Source organism: Temnothorax curvispinosus, unplaced genomic scaffold (genome assembly GCF_003070985.1).
Source record: "Temnothorax curvispinosus isolate PA1 unplaced genomic scaffold, ASM307098v1 QBEX01010385.1, whole genome shotgun sequence".
In the NCBI taxonomy this organism is placed as follows: Eukaryota; Metazoa; Arthropoda; class Insecta; order Hymenoptera; family Formicidae; genus Temnothorax; species Temnothorax curvispinosus.
Window position 1 is genome coordinate 100,618 of NW_020220165.1, and position 11,556 is coordinate 112,173.

Genomic DNA, 11,556 nt, shown 5'->3' on the forward strand with positions numbered 1-11,556 from the left:
TCGGTTCGGCCGGTCGGTTGGCAAGGACCCTCCTTCCTCCTCCTTTTCCTCCTCGTCCTCCTTCTCCTCCGCCGCCGCTGCCGTTGCTGCTGCTGCTGCTTCTGCTCTTCTCTTCTCCTCCTCCTCCTCTTCCATCGCCACCGTCCTCCGTAAACCGAATGCCAGACAACGAGGGCATCAGCCCCCGTGAATCACCGCCGGTCACCTTCACTTTTTATGCAACTTTGTGAACCCGACCTCGCCGCGCCGCACCGCGTCTCCTCTTCTTCCTCCTCCTCTTTTTCACGCGTTATGAATATCCACATGCAATCGGTATCGCTGATTTCTTTTTATCGATGCATTATCGACACGTATGTGCAATGGGGATAAGGATGCTGTCGCGTTATCAGGGGACGGTTTCCTAATCGTGCGTCAAACGCGGATGATTATTGCGCATTATATTTCGCGGAACAATGGGCCGGGAGTTTTTTCCACGATCAGTTTTATATAAGTATTTGTATAAATTGTAATTTCTTGTTACACAATGTAGAGCGATGTTGTAGCGATATCGCAATTGCGCCCGTGCTGTAACTCGTTCAGCCGAGCAGCTCCAAGCGAGTCGCTCGCGTTGGCGTCGGGGGGGGGGGAGGAAAAAATTGGCAGAGGATAGACGGAAAATTCGCGGCGGACGCGAATACAAAGTTCGACAATGCGATTTGCATAGATCGCGCACATGCATAATGATATCACGTGTCCGCCGGTGCGGCGCGGACGGGTGGGCGAATTCGGTATTTTCAAGGACGCGCGCGCGTGCGGCGCGGTGACGCGACGTGCGCTGCGTCGCTATCTCGGATGCGATTTCGCGCACGTATGCGCGGCATGCGCGCGTGCACACGCGTGTGCACGCGTCCGTGCGCGCGCGGCGCGGGGGACACGTGTACTGTTTACGCCAACGATCCGAGGAATCATAAACTATCGAGCGATGAAAAACAACGAGCGACTGGCAGAGAAGAAAGGAACTTCCTTAATGGAAAGCGAAAGGCGTTCGGGCCGTGTAGAAAAACAAGTCCGAGGAAAAAAAGAAGTCTGCGTTAAATATAGCGTCTGTGAATAAACAATACCGCCTATGTGACATTTCAATCCGAATGCACTTTTTGGCTTCGATTGTTCACTCCACGTCATTCTACAGGGTAAATGATTATACATATTACTTACAAATGAGTTTTAATGATGTATAATTTCGCTTTTGGCATAGCTTTTTGTCTCTCCTGAAAACTTTACTAATTGTTACACGAGCGGTATTGTTTGTTCATTGACAATATATAAATTATTTGATGTTTTTTTTAACGAACATTCGAGTAATGTTGAAACAGGAAAGGTAAAACGGCATCGATATTGATCGTAATTGCGGTTGCGTCAATTCTCACTTCCTTGCATTTATAATAATTACGATTATTTCTAATTTACGATACTCTCGTTTCGTCATTACTTGATTTTAATGTCGTTCCGTTGTGCAATGCGTTACACGCGTCTAGTATAAGGGGAGAAAAGGATCGTGGCCGCCGTTCTATACGCAACATTACCACGGACCATGCGCAATAACTATTTCTAAACACAACGGAGGAATCGGCGCCTCTACAAAGCGCACTGAAACTTATTGCGACGCGTCGTGTTCGCGGCAACTCACGACCTGCAACTCGTGACAGACACGTGTACTCGTACGGTATGCGTCATTGAAAAGTACGGAAAGAGTATGCAGTTCAAGTATACATAGCGTTCCTCACGCACTGTGAATCGGATGCGCCGCGATTATTCTTTCGCGCGCCAAAGGGGAGCTCGATGAGTCGATGCATCGAAATAACGTAAGAGGCGATATTACAACGTTGCAGATTACTCGAGACAATCATCATTAACCCTTTGTGTCACAAATTTTTTGTATCAGACTGATTTTTTTTAAATTTTGCACACGGGAATTTTTCGGATCGCTGATTACGAATCAGAAGTCAGAATTGAAAAATTTAAAATAGCCAATCCAGTATAGCGGATTAATCCAAAAATCTTTTTGTTTTCATTTAATTTGTTTTCATTCAATCTTTTAATTTTCATGAAAATTAGTACATGGGGTCTTTTGGATTGCTGAATCTGAAGGACACTTCCAGGACATTATAAGAGATATTTAAACTATTTATTTGGATTTACAGTAGAAAATACTAAGTTTTTCATATTTACATAATTATTATTAATTGTATATAAATATATATTAATTATATATAATAAAAATATATTTAAAATTATCTAGTTAAACTAAACGAACGCTTTCCCTCGAAAAATGCGTGTGAAAGATTTAGCGCAACAGCGTCATAACCCGCTTTCTCAAAAATTTGTGAAATTAATCATAAAATTGAGGAATTAAATTTGTATTAATCTATAAAAACGCGTACAAACCGAGGTACAAACATGTGCGTATCACGCGATATTAAAGTCATATCGCTTTGTATAAACTCGCAAGTCGTACCTGGAAACGCTGACGAAGATGTAGATTTATTAGCACCATTATTGTGCACGCTATTCAAGGAATCGTCAACCGCGGTAGTCGGAACTGTCCTTCGGGAGCATTTCACTTCCTTCCTAATCGTTTCTCGGTAGCCACGCGCTCGTATAAACGATGAATCTGCGATCTGATCGGAATATTCGAAAGTTAGATAAATAGTTTAAGAGCAGCTCCTACGAGCGAAATTCAGTTCTCTCTCTCTCTCTCTCTCTCTTTCTTTGGAATTTTTTTGTATCGCACAAAAACGTATGTAATCCGCGAAAGCGCCACGTCATTAGCGGGTAGCGTGTCATTTCGACGTAAGTCTCGCGCCGCGCCGGCGCGCGGCGTGTGAGATCGGCCGGCGTGATTTACGAGCGCGCGAGTACATGCTGCCTATACAATACCGCTTTTGCGATAATTAAATCTGCTCTCCCGGCGGGAAACAATGACATCCCGTCTCCTCTCCCTGTGCGAGAAAACACCCGATGCGTATTATACGGCGATAATTAAACGCGACCGCATCGATGCGTCGGCGAGGTGCACGCGCAGCAACGGTATTAACCCCCCAAATACGCGCATCAAGAGCAAACATGCGATACTTCTTTTTTAAGATAATAAAGCGCTCCACGATAAATGGGTGTAGCGTAAATTGCAACGATAAATTATGACCGAAATACTTTGAAAACGAATTATAATAGGTGAATTTTCTCGCAATTAGTCAGGCATCAAGTCGTTTTAGCCACTTAGAAGTTTGAAACATATCCGTATGTCTACATTTTTTCAATATTTAATCAATATTTCTTAATTTAATCAAATTTCTTATTTATTAATTATTAATTATATAATATTTTTATTCATAAACGAAAGAATTTGATTATACAAGGTTGAAGATAAGAGCCATTTGATGGTTCATTCGCGACCACACGTCGCAACGTTATTTTCTTTTGTCGGAAAACAATTAGACTCTCGGCTGTTTGGCATCCTTTAGCGCTGAAAGAAAGTCGCAGGCGGACGGCCACGGCCAATCACCTCTCTTATCGCGGTCTTTAACGCGCAAGGCCGCGCCGGGACCTCCGTATCTCAATCTCGACGAGCTTTTCTCGACGAGGTTTCGAAAGCCTGGTGTGCGATACCGGTTTACGCTTTATTTATTCGCGCGTCGTGTCGGGGCGGGGATAGAGTCGTTTCGATCGACCCTCCCCCCTTTCCACCCCCAATTAGCAGGCGTTCGCCAACGACGCATCTGTGCGGACTTGCATCTCGAATAAATCGTTAATAAAAGATTGCATAGCATGGTACGCTCGCGTGAAACTTAATCCGGCCCTTGACTGCCACACCATTTTTCTCGAGTGGACCTAAAATGTTAAAAACAAAAGATCCTCGAAAATTAATGAAAGTTTGTATAGAAAGGTTTTTGATGGCGCCGATGACGAATTTCAAGTCAAACTTGACAAATTTTTTTGTAAAACTGTTTAGACATTTTTTTCAAATGTGACTTCAAAATTATGTTTAGCACACCCGAAAATTTCTAAGTGTACCTTGTTTCAGTTATTAATTTATTGTAAAACTTTAATATAACAAAATATCTTATGACGAGAATATTTATTTGTTTGTTTGTTTAACAGCCATATCTTTTTTTCTGAGGCAACATTTTGCAAATCAAACTCAAAAATCGTATTCAGCACACTCAAAAACTTCTAGTTACACTTTGCATCAATAATAAAATCACTTAGCGGCTCTACAACAAAATATTTTATAACGAGAAAACGCATTTTCGCGACAGTGAACGCAATAAAAGTTTAAAATGACGAGAATTCTCATAATCGGGAGTCAAGGGGTTAATCGCATTTGAGCGACGTAAAATAAAATATTTCGGCCGCGATCCTAACCGAATCGACTTTGTTCTCCCTCTTAGTATCTAATGAAAAATGAAAAAGAAGAATATCGGCGGGGTTTATTTTCGTGCAAGAGGGGGGAGAACGAAGCGACTCGGACATTATGCCAGTGCAGCGGACGGAATATTAATATTATCTAAGAGCGTTTCTATTCTGCCGTGCGCTAGTTAGATCATTAATATAACGGGAGAGAGTGCATATTTTAAATAACCACCTCGTTCAACAACAATCATTTCCCCGGCACGCTCGCGGTCTGCTCTCTCCTTAACTACGTCGGTGGAGAGACGTCGAGGAGAAAGTGTAACTGTTAAAGTAATAGTGATGATGTCGGTGTAATCGCAAGATTGCGCGTGCGAATGCGTTTCAAATAGCCCCGAGGTCCGGCGATTTCCCCCCTTTAACCCTTCCGTCGTCGAGTTCAATCCGACGATGGAGTCTCGAGTCTCGAGGCGCGGGATTTCCGATCTTGATAATGCGATTCTTCGAAAACTCAAGTTGCTTGTACATTCGAGGAACTCGCAACAATCGCGGGAGAGGATTTAACGTAACGCTGATGAAGATTGCGGCATTCTTAAATAAGGAACGGATTCAAATTGAAACATTGGGCATTCTCGAGGAGATATAAACTCCATAAAACTCGATTTCTCAAATTGGAGATGACAAACGGCGCGAGATTTACCCTTGCAGGTATACACATACCCGGCGGGGAAGTGTGATTCCTCGTTTGCTGCGCGTGACGCAGCTGCAACATCGAGATTAATTCTTGGTCCTCGTCGCCGTGTAATTATCGTGCGAGCTCGTGCAATAACGGTGATAACTGAGGCGAGGCATCAATCGCGATTGTATAAAGCCTAAGGTTCTCGACCAGATCCGGTCTCGGGTTCACTGCCCTCCGTATTCCAAATCTCAAATACGAAAACGTGCGAGAGCGTTGGTGTTTCACACTGGGTGCTCCGAAAATAACGATTCCACACAAGCCGCTCCGCGAGATTCCAGAAGGTTGGCCGCACACCACTACTTTTCTCGAGCTGCGTACACCGTGCCATGGAGAATCCTAAAATCTTATCTGAATAAAAAGAAGATCGACAACTTGTCATTATCGTCTTTATTTTATTCAAATCGTTCGATAGGGATTAAGTAGCAAAGTACAAGACAATAATATATTTAATTCTATTTATTGTTTTCTTGGCTCGCAACGTTTATTCTCGATATTTCTACGGGTGTCATCAAGATGTGCCATTTCGTCCACCCAGTATAAAAGACGGGAGCCTACTTGGCTTGCGGACGGTACTTTCATCCGCCAAGTGAAAGCAATATGAAAGTGCTTGATTGCAAAGTAGAAAGGTGAAATGTACGATAAAAAGACGAAGCCGTTACGTGCGTGTGTACCAGTCGACCCATTTGAGAGCGCGCGTCGAGTGGCTAAGGGAGAGGGGGAGGGAGGAAGGATGAAGCCGATTACGATGGAGAACGTTGCGCGCGGAGCGGCCCTTGATTTCGGTGCCTAAGGTCAACGGTCGACATCCGCCTCTAGCGAAAATAAATCTCGCCTTTAATCGCGCGGGCGCGCGCGGGAATAAGCATAACGTCGTACGTATACGAAATTGTTTTATCGGCCGTAATAATCGGAGGAGGAAAAACAGGCGGCGTTATTACAGATCGGGAGCAAGATCTTTCTCTCATTTTCTCTCTGTCGCATCGCGTATAAATATAAATATTTTGTCGAGGGTGCATCCTCGGGGAGTCGCGTCTTCCTCGCGTAACCGCTCGGAATTGTTGTAATACCGCTATCGCCCGCGATACCGAGTTATCGGAGGGCGGGGGTTATTTCGTTCGGCACGGGTCAAGCACGATGAGATAACTTCTGCATCTTCGCGGGAACGCATAAAGAAAGGGTGAAAGGAAAAGGCGGATCGCGGATCCGATATATCGCTGGCGATCGCGACGAGAAACGTGACAACCGAGAGAAACTTAAAAATTTGCCGCGGTTGTTATCGTGGAGGTGGTAATCTCGTCGCGTTTCTACGCGCGGGCGTAATTTAAAGCCGTTTAACGAATAACTTGTTGCGAAATGACCGCATAACGATACGCGCGCAGCAGGTTCGAAAGAGTTAAGATACGAGTGGCACTCCGAGTTGTAATCGTTGCGAAAGGTCAAAGCAATGATTTGGTCGTTGACGCGTCCACGCCCCTGCTGTTTTTCATACCTACGATTGAATAATGCCGGGCGTATCTTTGTGCAAGCACGGCTATTTTTGCAACAATCGACGCGCCGTAACCTCTCCGCGATTTAAAAACTTTCTGAGTTATTGAGAAATTTTTATTTCAAATTGACTTTTTGTGTTAACAAAAACTTTTTTTTAACTATTTACGTACAGATATTTTAAGTTAAATATTGTCCAGAGGGAGACAAAGAGAAAGAAAACTCTCGCTTCGAATATAACTTTTGAAAGATGTTATTTCAAGCTGCGTTAACAGAATTTTTGTGTCTCAATTATTATTGGAAGACTAAAGTAATTTAAAGCTAACTGTTAAAATATTGAAGCGAAACAAAGAGAAAGAGAGTTCTGAGAAAATTTCACATTTGTCTTAAATGAAGTTAAGGAATTCAAATTTTTCTAGTCGATATTTAATATAAATTCTCGAAAGATCTCGAAAGAAGAGGAAGACTCGATCTAATTTATACTTTCTCTACAGTTTGATTCGTTCTGTTTTCGCGGAGGAAAAGATTCGCGGACTAAAAACGTATGCGGCGCAGTGCGTTGTTGAGCAATCGCAGCGTATTACTACAATGGAATACAAAAATTAAGGTTTTCTCTATTCGGCCGACGAGTAGCTTAATCGGTGTCCGCGGCCACGTAACTCCGGCCAGCATAACTTGCGCCGCGCGCGCGTACGCCAAGATCACATGCAATAGAGACAGGAAATCCCGAGCGAGCGCCTAGATCGGAGAAAGTAGCCTTCGCTACTTACGGATGTATGTGTATCGTATGCATGCATGCAGCTCACCAAAGCCAAAGATGCAAATTCATGTGCGTGCGCGGCGATCGAGGCGGCTTCTTTTTTTTGTTCCTGACTCTCGAGATCAAGACGCTTTTCTTTCTTCACGACGACGAGCGACGCTGATTTTACTTTCTCGCGGCTTCGACAGGATTACTTACGACCTAAATGAGCCGTAGCTTTCTTAATTTGATTAAGTGCGCTCGAAACACGCGAACAGGATTCTCTGTCACGCTTATCCTTCTGATTAAAACGCAAACATTAACTTTCAAACACCGAACGAGTCATTATGACGATATCGATGACGTACTTATATCATCTGCTTAAACCTATCATGGGAAACAATAGAACGACTCGTAACATATCGTAACTGATGCGCTTTTTATCTCTTATCCCGATCGCGTAGAAGTCCTCTATCATCATCACGGGTTACTCAACGAAATTCCTGCGAGCTTCGGCTGCAGTCCTGGATGACGTATCACGTCATTTTCCGCGGATCGACTCGTCGTGACGAGTCAATATCGACGGTTTTCTTCTTCCACGCGAGGTAGCGTGAGAACTGCGTTCGGAGCCTCGTTCGGTAATCGCTTTTGAATCATCGTCCTCGTCGCGGAGGAGCGTGATGCGGCGGAGGCTGCGCCTCGTCATCCGATGACGCGCTGACTCACACCGTCTTATCGATCGGACCGGCCGATCGCGAAACCCGCGAGGTTGACATCCTGCATCGTCGGGGACCTTGAGGGGCCCGGGGGCGATCACGGTCGTCCGTGTCGATGGGGCAAGGCCCTCAAGGCTACTCGGGACTTATTGGGTGTCGCGGGCGGCCGTCGCGGCGACGACGACGCGATCGTGAAAAACGCCCGGGAAGGCTATCCTCCGCCCGAAGCGGAGATTACACGAGACCCTGACGTGTTGTAATAACGGGTGAGCGAATGAACAACTGAAACCTCACGGTCGACAACAGTCCTTATCGATATTGTCGCCCGCAAGGAAATGCTACCCTCCACTGCTTGATTTGTTATTTATTGGATCAAAAGCTGCCGGCGTGCGCTTTTTATTCGTCGAACATGCAGCGTTAAGAATATCGCGATATTCAACGGTTATTATTAAAGAAAAAGAAAACATAAGTCCCCGTCGTCTTTGATCTCCGTAGTCTCTTGATCGCGTGACATCATAAGTGGTTAATGACGTATTGCGTCTTTTGTGATTTCTTGCAAATTTTCATGTCGAAAGTGCATCGCGAAGAAATATTTAGCGCGTCGCGACTGACGTCGAGATATCATACTACTGGCGGATCTTACAGAAGTATTTTGGTGTTAAAATACTCCCTTCCAAATAAAAAAAGAATCGGTTTTGCTGAATTTGTTTAAATTAGATTAAATAATTACACAATATTTTTATACACTGTACCTGTACTGTATTTAATAAAATACTATGTAAAACAATTTGACATAAGTTATTGAAAGAATAAGATCGTTGGATGGTTACCGGATGAGACATACTGTATAACTCATATTCATGTTGCTCTGTTACGTGCAATGCGCAATCCATTTGTCGCAACTCACAATTTAACACAAAGGATCCATACATCAAGGCAACTCGCTCTATTCAAACTAACAAAGTGCGCGGTATGAAATTTATTATCCCTTTGCAAGTATTCACGGAGAATTTTCAAAGGCGAGTCACACGCAATGCAACGAATTTTATCATTCAGCATTATCGCAAGCAGGTTTTAATTCGTCAGCGAGCGAATCTAATCTCCCAGTGTTTAACGTACAGGCGTAATGGCTTGGATTTGTAAAATTATATTACAAACGTAAATAAAATGTATAAGAAATGATCAAATTTTGAAATGATAATTAATGTAGCGGTAAAGTGTTCTGTATTATTTAATCTCATTAAATATCTTCATTGAATATATTATTTAGTCCTACAGTTTACAAAAAAATTAAAACATTAAAGATATTAAAAATATAAAAGAATATTACAAATAAACTAACCTCTGCTGTAATTAATCCGGGTGCTTTATTGCCTGCGGCATTCATGTTCTCGTTTGAGGTAATTAGCTTGCATAACGATAGACATTGGGAGATTTATAGATTCGCTCGCTGACGAATTGAAACCTGCTTGCTGAATGATAAAATTCGTTGCGTAGCGTGTGATTCGCCTTTGAAAATTCTCTGTGAATACTTGGAAAGGGATAATCTGTAATACAATTTTACAAGCCTCGATACTGAAATTAAAAAACTCACTCACCAGCCAATGCGCAACAGCGGAGTGTAACGTTGTAACCCTGCGTTGATCTGTAACAAATAAATATTTTCACATTAAAGCAATGTCCGAGATAATCAGTACTTGAAGTCAATAATTATATAAATCGACCCCAAGCTATCGATTGAACCTACTCAGAACTCGACCCGTTCACTCGTTATTGAGATATCAAAATCTCGGGTACTCGCAACTCGTGCGTTCGCATAAAAGAGTCACGGTGCGTCTCGCTCCGCGCGTATTTGGCGCGAGACACTACCGTGTCTCTTGATATCGCGCCCGTTAAATTTTGAAAACGTTATTTTTACAAATATCTGATTTTAAAATGTTAATGCAAGAAATGTTAATGCAATATTTCCGTATTAACTCGTTCGCATAATTAATCCGTGAAAAATCGTGCAAGTAATATAACGACCGTGCAAATAAGAGAGAGAGAGAGAGAGAGAGACGCGACGTTCGCGACCTAATCTTTTCTCGCATATCTCGCACATGTCGGAGATCGAACTCCGAAATTGCGCCGGAGTTAAACTTGGAACGAGTAACGAGTATCGCGTAACGGGCGAATCAAGTCGCGCTCGAGAAAGTGACGGAATCCGCCACAGGACATAAAAATATAACAAACGAATAACTAAACAATTACTCACCCTACGGTTGCCCCGTTGTCGCCCGATGCCCCCCAGGCCTCGTCCTCCTCTCCTCGATCCTCCTCCGTTGCTCCGTTGTCGCATCTCCGTCGGCACACTCACTCACGACTCGCGGCGACGTTCACGATCGAAAATCAACGATATCGTCTCTTATGATCGCGCGACACTTTGCACGGCACTCTCGGTATTAATCTCGCGACGCGGCCGCGTACTTTGTCACACGGTATCGGAAGAATTACGGCGGAGGAGGGAACAAAACTATACGATCCGCTTGAAGCCCGTGACCCGTGTCGCCCGTGTCCCGCAGATAGATGCTAAGATGGCTGAAAGAATTTCGCAAATCGCGCGGCCAACTTCACGGTCACTCACCAAGAGCCAACCGTCCGCGTTGCGAGGACGCCTTGCAGCTTGTGAGGCGATTTTTATTAACTCCGAAATCATCGATTTATAAATACACTGTAGCTATATCCCCCACGATCGAAAAAACCACGATTCAATACGAAGTTAAACGTACGACGTTAATAGAGACTGTGATTTGTGATCGCTAATTATAGTCCAGGAGCTAGCGGAATTTTAGGTGACTGATTTTCTTACGCCTGAAATTTTTTCCACGAGTTATTATGGTCATGTCTGCCAAATGTAGACAGGTGGCAGAGTCTGTTCGCGGGACATAGAGCGAACAGAATTTTTGTAACTTGTATTAATTTCCAAAGACATTGACTGATTTCATTACAGCTGATTTTTTTACAGTTGATTATTTAAACCATTTCAACAAGAAAAAATGAGTTGTTCGACAAAAAAGTTGGGACATGACCCGTGTCTGCCATTTGGAATTGGTAATTTTTTCTTTGACTCTTGACTGATTTTCTTACAGCTGAATTTTATTTTACAGTTTAATAATATATTAAGGATGAAGTATATAACCTTGTCCGACAATTTTAGTGGGACAGAACCGCTCTCTGACATCTTTGTTATGTTAATTAATCATCAATTAATGACTGAAGTATTTATGTCGGACAAAGGGGTCAAATTGTTCGAAATTTTATATATTTTCGATTTTTACACGTGTCTGACGAAAATATCGGGACATATTTGCTCTCTGACAAAAATAATGTTAAAAATATGATTATCGGACATGTGATTATTATTTACTGGAGTATTTCTGTCGGACAAAGTGGTCAAATTGTTCGAAATTGTATATACTATCAATATTCACTCGTGTCTGATGAAAATAATG